The sequence below is a fragment of the Solanum dulcamara genome, chromosome 3, assembly GCF_947179165.1.
Source record: "Solanum dulcamara chromosome 3, daSolDulc1.2, whole genome shotgun sequence".
NCBI lineage: Eukaryota > Viridiplantae > Streptophyta > Magnoliopsida > Solanales > Solanaceae > Solanum > Solanum dulcamara.
In genome coordinates this window covers 4,175,632-4,197,116 of record NC_077239.1, presented here as the reverse complement: position 1 = coordinate 4,197,116, position 21,485 = coordinate 4,175,632, and the positions used below count along the sequence as shown (strand labels likewise).

The window sequence follows — 21,485 nt, the reverse complement described above, 5'->3', positions numbered from 1 at the left end:
CGTTGACAGGCACGATTCCACTGGAATTTGACTCCCTTCTGAGTTAATCTTGACAATAGTGCTGAAATTGAAGCAAATTTCTCTACAGATATCCTATAATAACTTGTTAATCCCAAGAAGCTGCGTACCACTATAGGTGTCGTCGGCCTAGGCCAGTTCTTTATGGCCTCGATCTTCAGTGTATCTACCTTAATACCATCAGCCCCAACAATATATCCCAGAAGGGCCATAGAAGTCAACCAAAATTCACATTTGGAAAATTTAGCATACAGTTTCTGGTGTTAGAGTACTACAAGTACCGCTCTTAGATGATTTGCATTCTCTGCTTCTGACCGAGAATAAATCAGAATATCATCAATAAATATAATCATGAACATATCCAAGAATGGTCTAAATACCCGATTTATCAGGTCCATGAATACCGCTGGAGCATTTGTCAGGCCAAAAGACATCACTTTGAACTCGTAATGGCCATATTGGATCCAAAATGTTATCTTTGGTTTATCTGATTCTCTTACTCACACCTGATGATAACCCGATCGCAAGTCTATTTTTGAAAACCACTTAGCACCCTCCAACTGATCAAATAAATCATCAATCCTGGGAAGGGGGTGTTTATTCTTAATGGTTACCTTATTCAGCTGCCTGTAATCAATACACATCTGCAGCGACCCATCTTTCTTTTACACAAATAATACCGGGGCTCCCCAAGGTGAAGTACTCGATCTGATAAAGCCTTTTTCCAGTAAGTCTTTTAACTGCTCCTTCAACTCTTTTAATTCTGCAGATGCCATTCTGTATGGAGGAATATATATCATATGGGTATCTAGCAGCACATCTACGGTAAAGTCTATCTCTCGTTCGGGTGGAAGGCCTGGAAGATCGTCTGGATATATATATGAGAATTCATTAACTACGGGAACTGACTGAAGGGTTGGCGCTTCCGCTTCCAAATACTGTATGCGAACCAGGTGATAAACACAACCTTTTCTGATCATTTTTCTCGCCTTAAGGTAGGAAATAAACTTTTCTCTCGGCGATGCTGTATTAACTACCCATTCCATCACTGGTTCTCATGAGAATTGAAAATATACTCGAACTACTAGGTCTTACACTAGTCCTCATTCCCCGTTATGGGTTTCCTTTTTTGGTACTTGAGAATATTGTGATCCCTCTTTGGCCTAATATAATATGGTCTCGCGCCTTGCCGGTGATTTCTCTCGGGAGTTTCACTTACTGAGGTTTCCTTACTTTTCACCTCCTTCTAATAGTTTGATCTCTTTGTTTTCTATCTACTTACCCTCTTTATTTCCCAAATATCGCTCTACTAAAATCTCCAATTTAACCTACAGTCAAATAATAGTAGAGTACGTTGCAATAATTGTACCTTTTATTCTTATTGTCGCTCGATCTTTGGTACCCTAGTGTGATTAATGCCTTCCTTACTGTGACACCAGTTGTTGGAACTAACATGTCCACCGATATAATCGTACGTGGGAAATTCTACACATTCATATCTATATGTATATATTTACTATCAACTAGACCACAATATACTTCCAAACGTTGTTCAAGCATATCCTTATTCCAAAGCTATGATACACTTTCTGTCTCTTCACCAGCCTAGTCTATATCGTCTTACGCGGCCTCTTATGGTTTATAGCCATTTCATAAACTCTAGTTTTCCCTTAGGTTACTCTAGCCTCTCATTTGTCTCTTACGTCTGAATATATAGAATTCTTGCATACTTCCCAGGGGTCACCCACCCTAAAATTGCTCCCACTTAAGCACGATTAATCTCATAACTTTGATGGAATTGGGTACATTAATGCCGATATAATCACGTTCATTTTCTCGCATGACCTTTACTATATTATTGGAAGTGAGTCGAGATCTTACAAATTCTGAGACACTTTCGTAACACATCCATCTTTTACAATTACGGTTTTACCCTTTTTGATCCTCAATCTTTACTTTTTGCTTTCGTATGTGACTATCTTTCGTCCTGGACTACCAGATTCCAGAGGGTAGTGATCGCACCATCCATCAAGGTCTCTACCAATGATTCTTTACACGGTCTCAGATACCGCAGCTGATATCTATTTATTATTAGCCTCGAGATCCATCCATCTGTTATAGGATCTCGTTTGGAGTGTAAGCGTTCCCATATACATATGATAGCATCAGTTGATTTTCTCTTACGCTTGTATTTCTCTTGTCCACTTCCCCCTTTAGGGTGTACCTATGTCATCCTCTGTTCATTTTCAACTATTCATGCGCAAATGATTCTGTTTTAACATACTTAACATACCGCACCATGTCTACACCTTCTATTAGAACATCTATACTTTAGGTTGCCTCTATAAGAAACCTTAGTACAACCATGGGTTGCTTAGTATTCTCGATGAATAGTATACAATCTAGTCCAAGTACTGGTACTCGAGTCATATAACTAATGTAGTAGTTTAGTCGAAGCTACATTCAATTCATCCTAATCAGTACGTCACTAGTGCTTATGGCCGTGTTCGATTCTCCATTCGGGGCACTTATACTCTGATGACACATGTTTCACATTTTGTTATCACAGTTTTTCCCAATGGATACTACTTGTTCCTTTAATAATTTCATAATGCCTCGGTTGTTTTGTAATTTCTATTCTTTCTCCTCTAGGTATCCCACTATTTTCCAATATGGAGATACATATACATAATACCCTTTTCTGCCTCATGAGCTTTCATCCTTATCGTGTACCCAATACTAACTCCTAATTTTACTCACGACCATATCTTGTAGTTGCTTCCTTACTAAGCTTTACTTATTTAGATAACGATTCTCGTATATTCATAGTATACCCTACTCGTATAACACTTCTTCACCTTCCTCACAATTCTTGCTATAGGTTAATTCTAGTTGGTGAGGGTAACATATTCAACCTTTGTCTAAATCATCCCTCCGTATCGCAGGCCCTAATGAATCACCCAAGCATTTTTCCATCACATGAAACACGTGACCTTGAATCGCCTACAAATTTATGTTTTTCCATTCACATGTTACACCTCCAATTAGTCGACTAGGAACTGATAAGATGTCCCCATACAATATTTTTCCAACCTCCACCGGAGAGAAACTAATATCCACTAAGCATCAGAGTACTTCCTAGTACTTGACTCACATGATCTTGAGTCGTGAACAATTTTTTTCTAGTCCTTAAATAACAGCTGAGGGTTTTGTACTTTCTAGCAAGAATGAAACTCAATCGCTGGACACTTTTCCTTCGAACCGAAATTCCCTTTTGAATTATGACTCACCAAGTAAAAATGGTACTCCTTTTACCGAAAATATAGAGGGAACCTCTTTCAGTTTTAGTCCAATGTTATAAATTTTACCCTATCGGTATCAACTTCCAAGACATCTTCTAAACGTATGTCTCAGTCTCTTCCTTGCTTTTGTTCCATTCTCAAAAAAATAATTGGGAATAGTTTCCTCTGTATTTTGTACTATCTCAAAACCTGCACGCAGAAGATAGCAGCACTGCCTCACAGGGCCAACATATACATTTTTTTTATATCACCTTATATCACAGTCACACAGAGCTTTCAATATCAATAACCGTATGAAAATAATGGACTTAACTCATGTGTCTACCTCAAACTGCATTTATTGCACTTTTCTATCTACTTTCCTTTAAATTTTCAACTTTACATTTCAAACTCAACACCTTACTCAACATATCGCTTTCATACCTTTACTTACCCGTATACTATGTAGCTCCCAATATCATCCATCGCATTCCTCTATCGACATCGTTCCTTAGCTGAAATCAAATATTAGAAAAAGGAATTTCATTTCCTATGGATGGGCTCTATCGCACGATCTTAGATATAAAAGAAAGGTAACATCCTAAATGCCCTGTAGCCTCCTGTTTATAGATGTGGCACGCAACACACCGATAAACAAGACTCTACTAGACATAGTCTGTAGACATTCCAAAGAAGGACCGCTCTGATATCACTTCTGTCACAACCCAACTCCGTAGGCCATGACTGGTGCCCGAGTTAGGCACCTATACATACCCTTAGCCCCACTTAGTACATTAATCGAATAAACATAGGTAATCATTAGAAGGAATCTCTAAACAGATATAATGCACGAGGGCCTATAGGCCATCACGAAACACAAAAAACCCCAAAACATATATACAAAACCCACAGCTCATGTCTACAGACCTCTACGGAATGATATCCTAGTCATATGATGGGACAGGGCCCCGCCGTACCCCTGAACAACGTATATATATATACAACAGAAAGTGTCAGTACCAAAATAGAGCTCCGGACAAAGGAGCACTATCGACCAACATGGTGGATGTCCTAAGCGAGCAGATCAGCAAACCAATCGTCTGTACCTGCGAGCATGTAACGCAGCCACCGAAGAAAGGGGGTTAGTAAGGAAAATATACCGAGTATGTAGAGCATAAACTGTAATAAGTAAAGTTATTTCTAGAGCAGAAAGTGCAAAAATGAGCAAAATATCCAGAAATATCAAATGCTTATCAAATCACATATAATGGGTTGTAATAAGTAAAGTGATTACCGTAATGGAATGTACAAAACTGAGCAAAATGTCTGGAGATATCAAATGCTGATCAAAACCTCAGATAATGTATCCAGAAAAACATATGTCATATTCGGCCCCATTATGGGACTCAGTGAACAAATGTGGTCGCCCTCATGTCATTGGCGCTACAGCACAGCATAACACCAGAATAGGAAATATCTCCGTAACAAATCATATCATATCATATCAGATGGCCATATCAAATCATATCATATCATATTATAAACATATATGTACATGGCACACCATAACTCCGTGGCATAACATACACCACCCCATGTACATGTCATACCTGCCCCTCACGTCGGGACATGGCGAACAATGCAGAAAAGTATGCACAATAACATATTCTGGCCCAGGCTTAGTGAAAGAAGCATTGAGGCATCCACGAGTGGAGTAGTGAGAAACTATATGCAATTTAAATCATATTTAAGACTCAATGGAATAATCAGAATGAGCTATCATTTAAAAATCGAGACGAGACTCATGTCAAGTACCTTTCGAAAGTTACCCTGGATTATATCAGAATAAATCTTCTGGAATCATATAGACGTATCGAAGCATAATAAAATACCTTTTGAAAATCAAGAAATTGGCCATCCTAATGGCTCTAGGAATAGGAACCTCTTTGAAATTATATAAAAGTCATATTTTTGTTTCATAAATACCATACCAAAACAAAGATTAGCTTTACATACTTATGTCAAAACATGAAAATCGAAAGAATATGCTTTACATACTTATGTCAAAAATATGCCAAAAGAAAGAAAGATTTTACATACTTATAACAAATACATGCCAAAAGAAAGAAAGGTTCGCTTTACGTACTTATGACAAAGACATGCCAAAAGAAAGAAAGGTTCGCTTTACGTACCTCTTACGGATTACTCTTAACTATGCTCGCCTCGTCGTCTCTTGAACCTATTTAACATGAAATTAATACTAAGGTTAATAAATTTTCACTTTCCAATTTCCAACTCTACACCCAAGTAACCATAGGAATCATTTTCTTATCTATGTCTCTCGACTAGTTTATTACTAGCTCCGAATCTACCGAAAATCGGGCAGCATCTCCCCTGTAACTTGAACATCCCCGAGTTATCAACTCGGCCACCATGTCAAAAACCATACCAACAACAACATCCAGCAGCATGTATACAAGTAAATCACTTCAACTTTACACAATACAAGCTCTATACAACTCATTCCAAACTACGGTACCAAAATAGAGTTTTTAACCTTTATTTCGTAAAATATGTAGTCATACCAAACGGAGGGTTGTGTGGCTGCAACCAGCAGCACACACATCCATTTTTGAGTACTTTACAGCCCTGCTACACGCAATTAAACCAACACCAAACTGCAGCACCACAACAACAACACACTACGCGACTTCGATTTAACTACTACGACTTCCATTTAGTTTGTTTCCAACATCAAACATCCTTATACATTTTTTTCCACTTCCAGCATATTTTAAGACATGTAATATACTTCATAACATCATCATAAAGTCCAGTTCAAAACAGAAAACTTTACCTTTCCCGAAATTCGCCAAAACTTGCCTCGGAATTTCCTTTAGCGCAGCTGAAACTTAGGAACTGTTTGGTAACGTTTTGGGCTGCCTCAAACCATAAAATTTCATTAATAACATCTTCATAACATCATGGTATAGCTCATATAATTAATTCTTGGAACGGAATCGGAGAACTTACCTTTTTCTCCTCCCAAAATCGTAGCTCTTTCCTTCTTTCTACCTTAATTTCTTTTCTCTTCTCTTCTTTCTTTCTCATGTAATTTCGTTTTGTTAGTCTTGAATTTTCTAGATAGGTGTGGAAATTAATGAGTCATAAGACTCATATATATATATATATATATACTACTTTAGGGGTGACACATGTCATCCCCTAAGTGGTGACACGTGTCAAGTCCTAAGTGGCGACAAATGTCAAGATCTAAGTGGTGACACATGTCAAGGTTTCATTGGTCCAACACACCCCTTTTCTCCAATCATGGGCTGCCATGTGGCATGTGGGGCCCACATGAGTCTTCTTGAAGACTTTGTGAAATTCTCATTTTACCCCTAGCCTTCCACAATATTACCATAGGCCACTTTGCGAATTTTCTTTTTTGCCCTTTGCCTTTTCCAATATTTCCACACTATTAATGATCATAAATAATATTCATATCCAACTTGTATATTAAATAAATAAATTTTGGAAGATTATCATTCCCTTAACTTCCCACAACTACCTTAAAACATCCAACCGTATAAAATACGGGATATAACATCCTCCATGAGAAATTCCAATTTTTTTGCCACTCACCTTTTCTAATATTTTCAAATTGAAATTCCAATTAATAATAAGAATTTTGTATCCAACAAGATCAAACATAACCTTGCCCTTGACTTGTTATCGTTGTCTCTGAAATATCCTTATGTGAAAAATACGGGTTATAACAGTTAAATTGCTTCATGATATGCATGTGTGTATATGAATAGGAAAACATGCTAGATTATATGTAAAATGATCACTTGCTGGCCTGTTTTATGATGAACCTGTTCTTGGTGATAAAATATTATAAATACTGAATGTATTTATGATTGTAGTATGCTTGGATCGGGTGTCATATTCCAACACATATACAGATCGAGTGTCATGTTCCGACACAAAGTTGATTTTCTGTAGATTCCTTGAGAGGACCCTTGTGTGAATTATAGCATGTGGAAGATATTGAATTGTGATATTCCTGAATATAGTTGAACTTGAGACTAGTTGACTTATTTTGTATATGTATATGCCTATTGTGTGGAATTTACTTGTCTATGATCCACTTACTGGCTAACCGCGTGATCCTACCAGTACACCGTTGTTTTGTGTACTGATACTACTCTTGCTCTGCCTTTTGTTGAGTACAGGACATATTTAGCCAGCTGCGGAGAGACCTCGGTTAGAAGAGTAAAAGCTTGTTCGAAGTCCAAGGGTGAGCTATTCTGTCTTATTGTCATGGACTTTCTTATTAGTTTCAGTCATTCTTTCGGGACTCAGATGTTCAGACATTTGTTTAGTATTTTGACTTCTTTTGGGAGTGTTCCCCTTTTTCTTACATTGACATTTGGTTAGAGTTTTGGTACAGACGACTTTCAATTCCTAGAAAGTATTTAATTTAGCATATTTTGGGTTGGTAACTAAGCGTTTTATGAATTTATGGGAACTCAGCATATATTTTAAATTAAACATGCTTCCGCATCTTTAAGCTTATGTATACTTTGAGATTATTATTGGAAGGCTATTAGAATGGTTCTCCCACCGGAGAGTTAGAGTGGGTGTCAGCCACCGTGGATCGGGGTCATGACAAAACCCTAAACACATTGGACAATTTGAAAGGCAGTTACCACTGTGCTACTCTCTCTCTCTCTCTCTCTATATATATATATATATATATATATATTATACACAATTAAGTTTTTGCCGAGAGAGTTCGGGTGAACTACAACCAACTCCCCCTTGATTCACCACTAGTAGAGAACATATAATATAACAATAACATAAAAATCTATTATAAAAAAACTTGATCATTATAGTAAATGTTGTTATTCAGAAGTACTGTTATAGAGAACATATAATTTATATAACATTAACAAATCATTTTAAAAAAATAACTTTACGATTATAATAAAATATTTTTTTAAAATATGATCGATATTCAATTTTTCCTACTCTTTACTGTTATTGTAATTTGCTAAATTTTTGGCAATGCTTCATGAGAACACACTGACAATGGGCCAAAAGAAGAAAGGCGGTGATGCAATAATTGCTACGTTCGTTGAATATTAATTCATTTATGGTCGATAAGAAATAACTAATTTTAGAATTAATTTTAAAATAAATTTATATTATATTTAATTAAAATAAAATTATAATATAATTTATCTCAAAATTAATCATTCTGAAATTATAATGTTATTTTTATCCTACCTTAAATAAGGAAAATATTTTCCAAACTCATTCTAAACCTCACACTTCAACTTTCCATCCTAAGTAAGTCTCGAGTATCTATTCACAATACTAATCCTAGATCTCACTCCTGATTCTCAATTTGAGACCCAACTCTCGACCTTGATTCGATTCGAGACTCAACTCCCAAGTTCTAAATATAGTCGGGATCAAGTCTCAAGTTTGAATTAGAGGTCGAATTTCGAGTTAAGTGTCGGGTACAGATCTCAGTTTGGAAGTCGAGGTCAGGTCAAAGTCAGTGTCGACTTTCGAGTAAGAGTCAGGGTCGGGTCTTAGGTCAGGATCGGGTCTCCAATCATGGTCAGGGTTGGGATAGGTTCTTAGTTCGAGGTCGGTTTTGGGTCTCAGGTCGGGGTCAGGTTTTCGATCGAAAGTCGAGATAGGGTGTTAAGGTCGGATATCGGGATCAGATCTTGGGTCGGATGTTAAGTTGGGTCAGGTCTTAAGTCAGGAGTTGGGGTGTGGTATTGGGGTCGAGTATTGAGGTCAAGGTCAAGATCAGGGTTGGGTTCGATTCTCGGCTAAAGGTCAGGGTCGAATCTCAAGTTAGAGTCGGGGTTGGTGTCTTGAGTCAAGGTCAAGTCTTAATTCAGGAGCTGGGGTCGGAACCCGAATTAGGTGTCGGGGTCATGTATCGATATTAGGGTCAAGGTCGGGCTCTTTTGTCAAAGTTAGGGTCAGATCTTATGTCGGGGTTAGGGTCGGGTCTCAGGTTAAAGTCGACATTGAGATAGGTCAGGGTTAATTTTGGGCTCAAAGTCTGGTCTCAGGATCAGGGTTAGGATAAGGGGTTGGGGGTCTTGGGTTAGGGGCAAATCCAATTCTCGGTTCAGGTGTCGGATTAGGGTTAGGGTCGAAGTCATGTGTTGGGTCTCAATTAGGAGTGGAGTCTTGAGTTTGGTGTCATGGTCGGGAATCAATTTTAGGGTCGGGGTAGGGATCCCGAGCTAAGGTTAAGGTCAGGATCGAGGTCGGGTCTCAGATTAAGGTCGGATCTTATGTCGGAGTCGAGGTCGAGTCTAAGAGTCAATTTAGGTCACGAGTCTCGGGTCATGGTCGAGGTCGAGATTGGGTTTTGGGTAGGGGTCAGGTGTCTTATCGGATTCGAGGTTGGATTTTGGGTCAAGGTCGGGAATGGATATTGGGTCTCTAATCGATAGTTGAGGTCGGGTGTGGAGGTTGTGTCGGGTTCGGTGTTGGGGTAGGGTCTCGGGTCAAGGTTGAGGTCAGGTGTCTTGTCGTGGCCAAGGTTGGGTTTCGAAGTTGGGTTTTGAGTTGGGGTTGGGATCAAGGTCGAGTTGGGTCTTTGGTCGAGTGTTAAGTTTGGGGTCAAGGTCGAGTCTTGAGTGGGGGTCAGGGTCGGTTCTAGGATCGGGTTTGGGTCTCAAATTGGATGTCGAGGTCGAATTTTATAAAACTATTTTGAAGCACAAGGTTTAAAATACTTAATTTTCAAAGTAAATTTAGGCTAAAGAATTTTAATTTTTTTAAACTAAAAAACCCACTTATACATATCAAATAATCAACAATCGTCATTACTAGATATTATATAATGATCACCGTCAATTATCATTATCATACAACTATCATCCAATATCGTCAATCACACTCACCACATCTGTAACACCCCAAACAAATTTGTCTAGACTCGAACCATTCTTCATACGTAGACTCAAACTGAATGACTTCTAATTGTATATATGAGTTAGCATCAATTCCTAAGTATTTTAAGTGTATTAAAGGTGGTTTAAAGTCATAATGGATCTCTAACACCAAGCGAGGTCCAAAGAATTTCTATCGATTAAGTTTTCGAATGAGTCCGTATAAGGGTCAACTTCAAATGACCATATCTCCTAGAATATAATGTATTAGGTGGCTCATGACCTATCAAATTAAAGTTCTTTGATTCTTCATTCCAACTCCACCAAAATTGCATTTTTTGGAGTTTGAAGTAAAAAGTTATGTCTAGTTAACCAAATAGGTGCGCGTCAAGCCCGCATCGCAACGGCATCGCTTGATAATATTCGTTATTCATGTCCCTTAGTTTCATCTTCATTCAAGGAAGAATGATCTCAAGGGTGAGCTATTACAACATCCTCTAAAACGTTATATGTGATATTTTAATTCTCGACGAAAATGATACTATTTTTTATTTTTGGCATAACTTTTTCTAGATTAGTCCAAATTGGGTGATTCAAATTTCTGAATAACCAAAATGGCATTACCTACAACTTTTATGAATACTATATCTTAAGATTCGGAGTATACATAAGTCAAATAAATTAATTTTTGCAAGATATGGTGTTGTGATAAAATGGAGTATTTGTAGAAGAAAAGTCATATCTCACGGTAGGATGCACCAACTCGGTTGATTCTTGAATGATATAAAAGTATACTTCTAGATATACAATTCATATGAAGACACCAAATCTTAATTAGAAAGTTTTTTTGTTCAAATGCAGCTCCGAAAAAAGTATTTCGTTAAAAGAAGGTTCATCTCACCAACCATGGAAAGATCTAGATCCATTTGACATCACTCATTACATCAATAGTCCTCCATTTCACATCATCCATGAGATCATAATCCTTCATTGAATCAGAGTAAAGCTAAGGGTTCAAGAGTGGTCATTGACTTCTTCAATTTGGAGTAAAGCTTTGCTATTCATAGCATTAGATTGAGTTCATCCATGCGTCCAATAGTTAAATTCATCGTAATTGAGTTATAGTTGAGTTTTACCCAAATCTTGAATTCTAAATGAATTAATTCTTCTTCTATTGAGTTAGATATATTTATGCATTGAGATTATTATTAATTTTATCTCTCATATTATTGGAATTATTGTTCGTGACTACTTTTAAGTAAAGATGTTGGATTTTAATATTCATTGACAAAAAGAGTGATTTGAATTAATACTATATATGTATTTTATTGAGTTTTGAAAGAGCAAAAGAATTGAGTTTAAATGAATTTGAGTAAATAATGTTTTGAGCAAGGTACCCTCTCAGGGCGTGACAATAGGCTTGAGTGTGTGGTTGTCACTGTGAGAGTGAAAGTAGTATGCTATTGATGACTTTTAGGGGGGAGTTATTGGATGTACGTGAAGGGTGTTATGAGTCTTGGAAAGAAGAGAAAGCTTGGGCACCGATATATTGGCCTTAGGAAATTGTAAGAAGGATTAGGGATGTCACTCATGAATTGGAGTTACCTTCTGAGTTAGCCGTCTTTCGTCCAATGATTCATGTCTCGATGATCAAACGAGTGCATAGGAGATACTTTATTGGTAGTTCCCGTTGAAAGTGCTTAAATTAAGGATAGTCGGTCCTATGAGGATGATATAAAAACCAAATATCCACTTCTATTCCTGCCATCAATGATGATGTTGAAAGTAACTTCATTTTCTTGATTTGAGTTGATGTTTTCTTTCTTGAGTTCGACGGTTTATGATCTAGATGTTTGAATGATTCGATTGATAGAGTTACGATGTTCTATTGGTGCCAAATGATAAGAATATTGAAGGTCATGTCCCTACTCTTGACTTGAATTGATTTGCCTATTCTTGAGTCTGAATAGTTAATTGTCTAGATTACTTGATTTGGTTGATTGGTTGATTTGATTGAGTCTTGATTGTTATTCATGCCTCAAGTCCAGCTCTGGTTGATCTTCATTCGAGGAAGAATGATCCCTAGAAGAAGATAATGTAACACCCAAAAAAAAAATCGCCAAGACTCGGATCATTCTTCATATGCATATAGACTCGAACTAAATGACTTCTAATTGTATATATAATTTAGAATCAATTCCTAAGTATTTTAAGTGCATTATATGTAGCTAAGGGTCATGAGGGATCTCTAACACCAAGCCAAGTCCAAAGATTTTCAATCGGTTAAGTTTTTGAATGAGTCCATATAAGGATCAACTTCAAACGACCATATCTCCTAGAATATAACGTATTGGGTGGCCTATGACTTAAAATTAAAGGTCTTTGAATCTTCTTTCTAACTCCACCAAGAATGCATTTTTTAAAGTTTGGAGTAAAAACTTATATTCAGTTAACCAAAGAGGTGTGCGCTAAGTCCGCATCGCGGACTTGATCAGTTTTTGCTTCAACTCAAAATTTAGGGGAAAAATGCACTATGGTGAAACACTTCTGCATCGCAGCCCTTCTCCCATATAGTTCAAATTTATGTAAAAATTTTCAGATTTTAGTAAAGGTAACTTGAACCATTCTCTAATTTTATAAATACAAAGTTGGACGCGTTTTTTGAAGTCACTTTTCAGTCTTTTTCCTCCCCCAAAATCCTAAACTTCATCCTCTTCTCTCTCAAATTATCTCCAACAAATTTGCTCTCAAACTCAAGGATTCAAGCTACTCATTTAGGACCTAACATCAATATTTCTTTAAGATCTACTCTAAGGTATGTAAGGCTACTCACAACGTTGGATTGATTTCATCCACGTGCCCTACATCTTCATTGATTCGAGTTGAGTTGAGTTTTGAGGTTCCATGAGTTGAGTTCTTGAGTTATCTATAATTTATATTGAGTTTTGTATATAAATCCATATGCATTAATAATGTTATTGAGTTGAGGTTTGTTGAAAGTATGGATTCATCTATTCATTCACATGAATCCAAGATGAGATTTCATTTTGTCATAATTTGTCTAGAGGTTGAGATTGATGATTTTTATGTATAAATAAAAATATTTCTTACAAAGTGAGATGATACATATTTTAATGAGTATGATGAAATTGAACATAGAGTTAAATGAGTATTTTGGAGCAAGATGTTTGATGATGATGTAAATGATATCTATCTTTAAAAAGGTAAAATGATTGATGAAGAGGTAATGTTGATGATGATGTCTTGAGATGGAGTGGATTGGAGTCTAATGTGACTACATGATATAATTTGCATAATTTAATTTGATTGGAGTCTTATGAGGATTTTTTGAGTACAAATGATTGTTTGAGAAAGAGTTTTAAAAAAATAATTTGAGAACGTTTTGAATAAATTATTTATGCACTATTTTGAGTTTAAAAATGATTATTTTCATCTTTGATTTAGAAAGAGTTTAAGCATGAGTTAAGTTTGAAAAGTTTTTTAATGAGTATTTTGAGTATGAGTATTTTGAGTATAAACGAGTTGAGCATTTTTATATTAAAACGTCTATTTTAAGAATGAGTTGAGGGGTTAAAATTATGTTCTAAATACATTTAATATTTACTGCATTCATTGAGTTGAAATTGTATCAAATTTAAAGAGAAGAGTTTGATGATTGAGATGAGTTGATTTTTTTTGAAATAAGGACCAATGAGACCAGATTGATTGAGTTTTAAAAGAGTCCAATGAGACTAAATAAGTTGATTTGAACTAAGTACAAAAGAGACTAAATGAGTATTTTGAGAACTTTACTCACCTGATAAATATGAGCATATTGAGTCTTGGGAGGAGTATTAAACACCGAATTGGGTAAAAATATAGTCCCTACTCAAATCCCATGAACTACGTAGCCAACGTAGAAAGAGATTGGACTGTTAAAGTCGGATGTTTCCTATTTTATTGTCCTGACATGATAGGACTTGAAAAATTGTTGGATCCATGATTGGTTAATTCGTTCATACCCCGACAAAGTATTGAGTGGACGTGGCAATAACGTCGGCTTGTTGCATATCATTGTCTCATAGGTGATGGTTGTCGATTAGAAAAACTCTCAAATTGAGTGAATTATGCATGATACGATTGGTTTGATTGATATTGTAGAAGATTGAGCCGAATTGTAAAACACTACTAAATTCTAATTTTCCATACTTGTTGAGTCGAGTCCTTTGAGTTTATTATTGAGTTGATTGAATACTTGGTTGATTGGATTAGATTGGATTGTATGTGATTGGATTGGATTTGATGGTATGTGATTGGATTGGATCGAATTGTATATGATTAGATTAGATCAGATTATATATGATTGGATTAGATCAAATTGTATATGATTAGATTAAATTGGATTGTACATGATTGGACTAGATTGTATATGATTGGACTTTGTCTAAACCGTATTATTCCTTTAGACTTATGACACTTGATTGAGTTTCTCTTATCTTTATGATTTTAGATATCTGAAGTGGTATTCTATCTTAATGCATGTTTTATTTTGTCATATTACATACTCGTACATTCCACGTACTATCATTTATTTGGACCTGCATCGTGTCATGATGCAGAGACAAATTTAAAAGATCATCAATAGGCGCACCGTTGAGAATATATTCACACTCAGCATATTGGTGAGTCCTCCCCTACATTCGGAGGATACCACTTGGTTTATTCTTGCGTTAAGTTTAGTCTTTTCATTCTGATTTAAGGTAGCCATGAACCTGTCATTCGCACCAATTAGATAGTAGTGATAGAGGTTTTATAGACAAGATAGTGATAGGTTGATTAAATATTTTATTTCCTTGAATTAATCTTGTAAGACTATTTAATGACATAGATTAAAGTTCGATTTATTGGCCCATAGTCTTTCTTTCTTGAGCTAGATTGTTGATTGGAATTGCCCATTTAATTACTTTTTTATTTTAAGTCTGATGTGTGATTAGGCCAAGTGGTTCGCTTAGGAGTCAGTAATGGTTTCTAAGTGTCGGTCACGTCTAGGACATAACAAGAAACTCGAAATGACCATAGCGGGTTCAAAAAGCCATCTTTGGGATGTCACATTCTCTTACTTTCAACTGGTGATAGCCTGATTTGAGGTCTATCTTAGAGAAGCATGTGGCACCTTGAAGTTAGTCAAATAAATCATCTATTCTGGGGAGAGGATACTTGTTCTTGATGGTGACCTTGTTTAGTTGTTGGTAATTAATGCACATTCTAAGGGATCCATCTTTCTTTCGCACGAATAGGATAGGAGCACCCCAAGGTGAGACACTTGGCCTAATAAACCCCTTATCTAGGAGGTTTTTCAGTTGTTCTTTCAACTCTTTCAACTCAAAAGGAGTCATCCTATAAGGAGGAATGGAGATAGGTTGTGTATCAGGAAGGACATCAATACCAAAGTCTATCTCTCTATCAGGAGAGATTTCGAGTAGATCCTCAGGAAAGACTTCAGGAAACTCATTCACAATGGGAACTGACTCAAGAGATGGAGCCTGATCATTAATGTTTTTGACTCGGACTATATGATATATGCATCCCTTAGAGATTAACTTTCTTGCTTTAAGGTAGGAAATAAATTTACCCTTAAGTACTACAGAATTTCCCTTCCACTCTAAGATAGGCTTATTTGGAAATTGAAACTTGAAAATTCGGGTCCTACAATCAACTGAGGCATAACAAGAATAAAGTCAGTTCATGCCAAGAATCACATCAAAATCAACCATGTCTAACTCAACTAAGTCAGCTATGGTATCCCTGTGATAGATTGACATAGTACAATCTCTATAGACCCTCTCAGCTAAGATAGACTCAACAACAGGAGTAGGCATGCTGAAAGGCTCAAGAAGACACTCAGGAAGGATCTCATATTTACTAGCCAAGTAAGGAGTCACAAAAGATAACGTAGCACCCGGATTAAGTAATGCATATACATCAAAAGAAAGAACTCAGAGCATACCAGTAACAACATCGGGTGCATTCTCTTGGTCTTGGCGACTACCCATAGCATATAGATGGCTGGTTCCCCCGCCTGCACTTGAAGCTGCACCTCTATGATTACCTCTATTCTGTGGAGCTTCAAAAGAAAACTGAGCTCTACTACTTCCATCTCCCTGTCTCTTTGAAGGACACTCATTCTGGAAGTGACATGTCTTTCCACATCCGTAGCAAGCATTGGTGCCCACACGATACTCTCCCAAATAGAGCCTCCCACATCTAGCACATGGTGGTTTCCCTCTAGAACCTTGAGCCACACTTAATTGGGACTGAGAACCCTGAGCTCGAAAGTTTTGGTGACTTAGAGATCTCTGATCATACCTGGTATTAGGTGTAAAAGCATTTGTTGGGGAAGGTGCATAATTAGAAGACCTCTTCTGAAAGAAGGACTTGTTACTCTTCCCTTGCTTCTGCTCGTTCTCATGCCCAGCAGACTTAGCCTTTTTGCTTAGGTGTTCCTCTCGGTCCTTTTTCTTGTCATCCTCAACCTGCTGAGCATACACCATCAATCTAAAATAATTCATGTCAGAAATCATTAGCATTGTCTTACATTATTTCTTTACATGTTTGCCTAGGGCAGAGACAAACTTCCTCATCTTAGACCTCATAAGAGGAATTATTTCTGGGGTATATTTGGACAATTGAATAAACTTCAAACTATACTCTTTCACAGTCATACTCTCCTGCTTCAGGTTCACAAACTCCTCAATTTTTGCTTCATGTAGCTCTTGAGGAAAGATGTTATCAAGAAATGCTCTTTCAAACTCATCCCAAAGAGCAGGCTCTGCATCCTCACCTCTACTTTCTTCCTACTAGTTATACCATACATTTGCCACATCCTTGAATTGATAAGACACCAACTCAACCCCCTCAATTTTTGTAGCATGCATTGCTTTTAGTATCTTCTACATCTCATCAATAAAATTTGAGGGGTCTTCATCAACGTTAGAACCCGTGAAGACCGGCGGATTCATTCTCAGAAAATCTTTAATCCTCGTGGCAGCAGATAACTCTTGATAACTAGAGCTAGGAGTTGGTGAACTCTGGCTACTATTTTGAGCAGCCACCAACTGGGTGAGCATAGCAATCGCTCCTCGAAAATATTCCTCTGAAGTAGAAGTGGTCTGAACAGTAGGTATTTGGGGTACCTTAGTAGACCTTGTAGGTCGACCCCTAGTTCTCCATGGAGGCATTACTGACTGTGGAACCTCAGTGCTGGCAGCGTTTCTCTGACTAGCTGAACGTTTAGGAGGCATGTCTGAAACGTGTAAATGCACAAATTAGAAAGGAAGCTTTTATAGAGTTAAACTTTATCGCACGAACTAAGATTATGAAAGAAGTGAAATAATTCCTAATATCCTATAGCTTCCTGATTATAAGTGTGGTACACAATACACCTATAAGCAAGACTCTACTAGATAGGGCTTCATAGACACCCTAGGACTCTTGAACTCTGTGCTCTGATACCAAGTTTGTCACGCCCTAAGAGGGTACCCTAGGCGTGGCCGGCACTCAAAAACCATCTCTGGCTTCCGAGAGAACCACTTGGTATCATTACTCATTTGTTCATCAGCGAAAGACTTAAGAATACTAATGTGGCTTGTCATCATCAATATCAAAAGAAAAAAAATGATAATTCTTAGAAGAAGTAGTTTTTAAAGAGAACTACTCGGATTACATCATCAAATTCTGTCTATGAAGCCTCTAATACTCTTAGATGGTGCCAATGACATATCCATGGCTACCTCAAAAGAAACATCACACTCAACAATAATAAAATGATAAGGATTTCTTTCGAATACAAGAAGGACTCACCAAATAGCCAAAAAGAAACGATCTTCAATGATGCGCTTGTTGAGGATCTCTAACAGCTGTATCTGCATCATATAATGATGCAGGTCGAATGATGTCAGTACGTGGAATGTACGAGTATGTAAAATGGCAGGAAGGTAAGGACATATATCAAGAAACTTCTCTCAAGAAAAATCAGTTCAAAACTCAACATCATCTCAACATCAATATGTAATGCAAGTTTAAAATATAATAATAAAAATAATAGTAATAAGCAATGCTTACTCGGTTGGAAGTTTCTCTAACCGACAACCATCACTTATGAGCTAGCGATGATACAACGAAGCGATGTCATTGCCACATCCATCCAATACCTTGCTAGGATAAAGGACATCACCATCTTAGATCCACTCATCAAAGTCCTCTTTTTGGGACTTAAGACGCATAGCCTCCATCCTATGCTGGCTACGTAGTTCTGGAGTTTGAGTCAATTAAACTCTTACCCAACTCGGTGCTCAATACTACTCCCAAAATGTAATGACCTTGAGGGTGATTTTCGTAAATTTGTACAAAACACGCGTGAACAGTAACACGCGTGAACAGTAACACGCATGAACAGTAACTTTTTGGGCAGAAAATGCCCCTTTCTTCTCATTTCAATATTTTTCAACATTTGTTTGAGTTCTTGAACTCCTTGAGGTGATTTGAGAAGAGATTTTCGAGGCAAAGTGTTGGTGGGTTGTCATTCCGAGCGCTGAATTCGAGAGTTACTTGTCCGGTGGAGGTATTCGAGTGCGATTTCGGCAATTGAGGTAGGTTTGACTATCTTTCTTTGAGATTGAGATGGGGTAATTAATCATTCATATGTTATAGACTTTGGGATGGGGTTGTAGTATGAGTTGAGAATGTTATATATATTATGATGTCCGTGTGGAGGCTTATTTATTAATGTGTTGCCGTGACGGGGTTTATTTGTATTACATAGCCCGTGTGGGGGCCTTATTTGTTATCTTATTTGCTTTGAGAGCATGTGAATTATGATTTGCCTAAGAGAGAGGTTTGAGTATATTATTTGACTTGTGATGCCGCCTGAGAGATTGAGTTGGGGGTTTTGAGCATACTTGAGTATTGAAATATTATTGAGAAAGGGGTGAATATTTAAATGAAAGCGTGTTCTTCCCGTTACTATTTATTGAGGGTGAATATCATGTGTAGGTTAAGTTTTGAGAACTTTGAACATTATACCACATGTGAGTTGATTATTACTTCCATGCATATGTGTTTTGATGCATTCATCCTCATTCATCACATCATGAAACATGGGAAGTTGAAAAATATGGAAATTCTTTTTGAGAAAGAAAATGAAACACCTTTAAACCTTTGTATCTTGAGTCCCTGACCGAGGCAGTTTTCCGGTAGGGTAGTGGATGCATTGTGATCCCAACCTTTGTATCTTGAGTTCCTGACCGAGGTAGTTTTCCGGCAGGGTAGTGGATGCATTGTGATCCCTTGACCACGAGGAGGTGGCAAGGATAATGAGATATTGTGATTGAGGTATATGGTCTGCGAGACCCCCATGGGTCCTGCTTGGTAGCACAGCTCGGCAGGTGTATACGACAGGCTGTGCGACAGTCTTGATTCCACCGTACCACCACATCATTGCATCATCATATTGCATTGCATTGCATTGACATTTGTGCTGCTTGAATTATTTGATTAATTGTGATTATGAGTTGTTATTATACTTTATTCGTGCCACTATATATATAAACTGGCGGCACCGATGCCGAAGTGGGACTTTTCTGTATGCAGGTGGAAGCGTTCCTTAGTTTATTTCATAGGTTTGATTAATTCCTTATACTCAGTCAGCTAAAACCTACTGAGTACATGTGAATTGTACTCACCCCTACTTCTGTGTCCCTTTTTGATGCAGATACTAGTCGGGGTACCCCACGTGGCAGTTAATATTCTAGCGGATTGTGTATTCTCAGATTAGTGGTGAGGTCCTAGAATTCGGATCGTCACTAGTCTATCTTTATTTTTCAGTCTTTTGTATCATTCAGAGACTTATGTTGTATCTTCAGATTCGAACCTTGTATTAGATGCTCTTTATACTTATGACACCAGGTTTTGGGATAATTTCTTTATTTTTTTTTCTTTTTATTTAAATCGTGGCATCACTTTCCCCTTTGGGAGTCTTGTATGAGTTTTATTTTTAGGGTTACACATCAGATTGGGTTTTGAGATGTGTGCCATCATGACCTCAGTTTTTGGGTCGTGACAATTGGTATCAGAGCACTAGGTTCACCGGTCTTATAAGTTAAAGAGCAGGGTGTCTAGTAGAGTCTTGCGGATCGGTACGTAAACGTCCGTACTTATCTTTGAGAGGCTACAAGATACTTAATAGGAGAATTTCTTTCTTTTTACTCCCTTCGTGCGATTTATTCATATCAAGTGTTATTTACCTCTGATCTATTCCTTCCGCATTAAAAGTAACTGTCGGGTTCGAAATATCGGCTCTTGCTTAAGGATGATTTAGTGATGCCTATTCGAGCCTGATTATGAGTATGAAGATGTGGAGCAACAAAAAAAAAAGTATGGAAGATGGTCGGTTAGACTTTGATAGTTAGATTTCAAATTTTAGATATCTAATTAGCCCACTTTGGATTCCTTTGAGATCTGTGGTTCCACCTATGTCTTCTAGCATTGCTATGTTTACTTAGGAGCAAAAGAGATTTGGAGAGATTCGTCAGGGTATTGTCTCCCAAGTTTGAGGTTATCACTGTTGAGAAGGCTTATATCTTTTTGACCAAGTGTCAGGACAGGTTGTTCAAAATTGGGTATCTTGAAGGCACATGGAATGTCTTATTTCTTTTTATAATTGCGGGAATGGCTAAGAAGTGATAGAGGTCGACGTTCTTGCTCATAGACCTGTCGGTCCTCCTATGATGAGTTGGGAGTAGTTTACTTAGGTTGTTTTGTGATGGTGAGTTTGAATAAGGGGCAAATATGTGATTCTTCTTCTATTTAGCCAGGGTCACAAGTTGTCTGCAATACACCAGTTTTAGTTGTTTGAGGTGCTTTATGGAGTACTCGAGGTGGTGGTTGTAGTGGTTCACAGGCTAAGGGTGACCATTAATTATGCTATGCTATAATAGGTAAATTTGAGGCAGAGGCCTCTGATGTGGTTATTACATGTATTGTTCTGGTTTGCCATCATTTTATGTCAGTATTATTTGACCCAGGGTCTACCTATTCTTATGTGTCGATTTATTTCGATGTGGGTATTGATTATGTGAGTGAGTCCCTTATTGTGCCTATTACTATTTCTACCCCAATAGGTGAATCTTTAGTAGTGGATCGGGTATACAAGGGATGTTTGGTGATATTTTCGGGTAGAGAGACCCGTGCA

At 37.4% G+C, this 21,485-nt stretch overlaps 1 long non-coding RNA gene across 1 annotated transcript; it reads right to left on the bottom strand.

Annotated features, from left to right (window-relative positions):
• Positions 1-5,430: 5,430 nt before the first annotated feature.
• On the bottom strand, positions 5,431-6,450 carry LOC129881467 (uncharacterized). The gene is made up of 3 exons (XR_008765592.1): positions 6,333-6,450; positions 6,157-6,238; positions 5,431-5,538 (listed from the first exon to the last, which is right to left on the bottom strand). It is a non-coding gene; the product is annotated as an uncharacterized LOC129881467 (long non-coding RNA).
• Between the last annotated feature and the right edge of the window lie 15,035 nt (positions 6,451-21,485).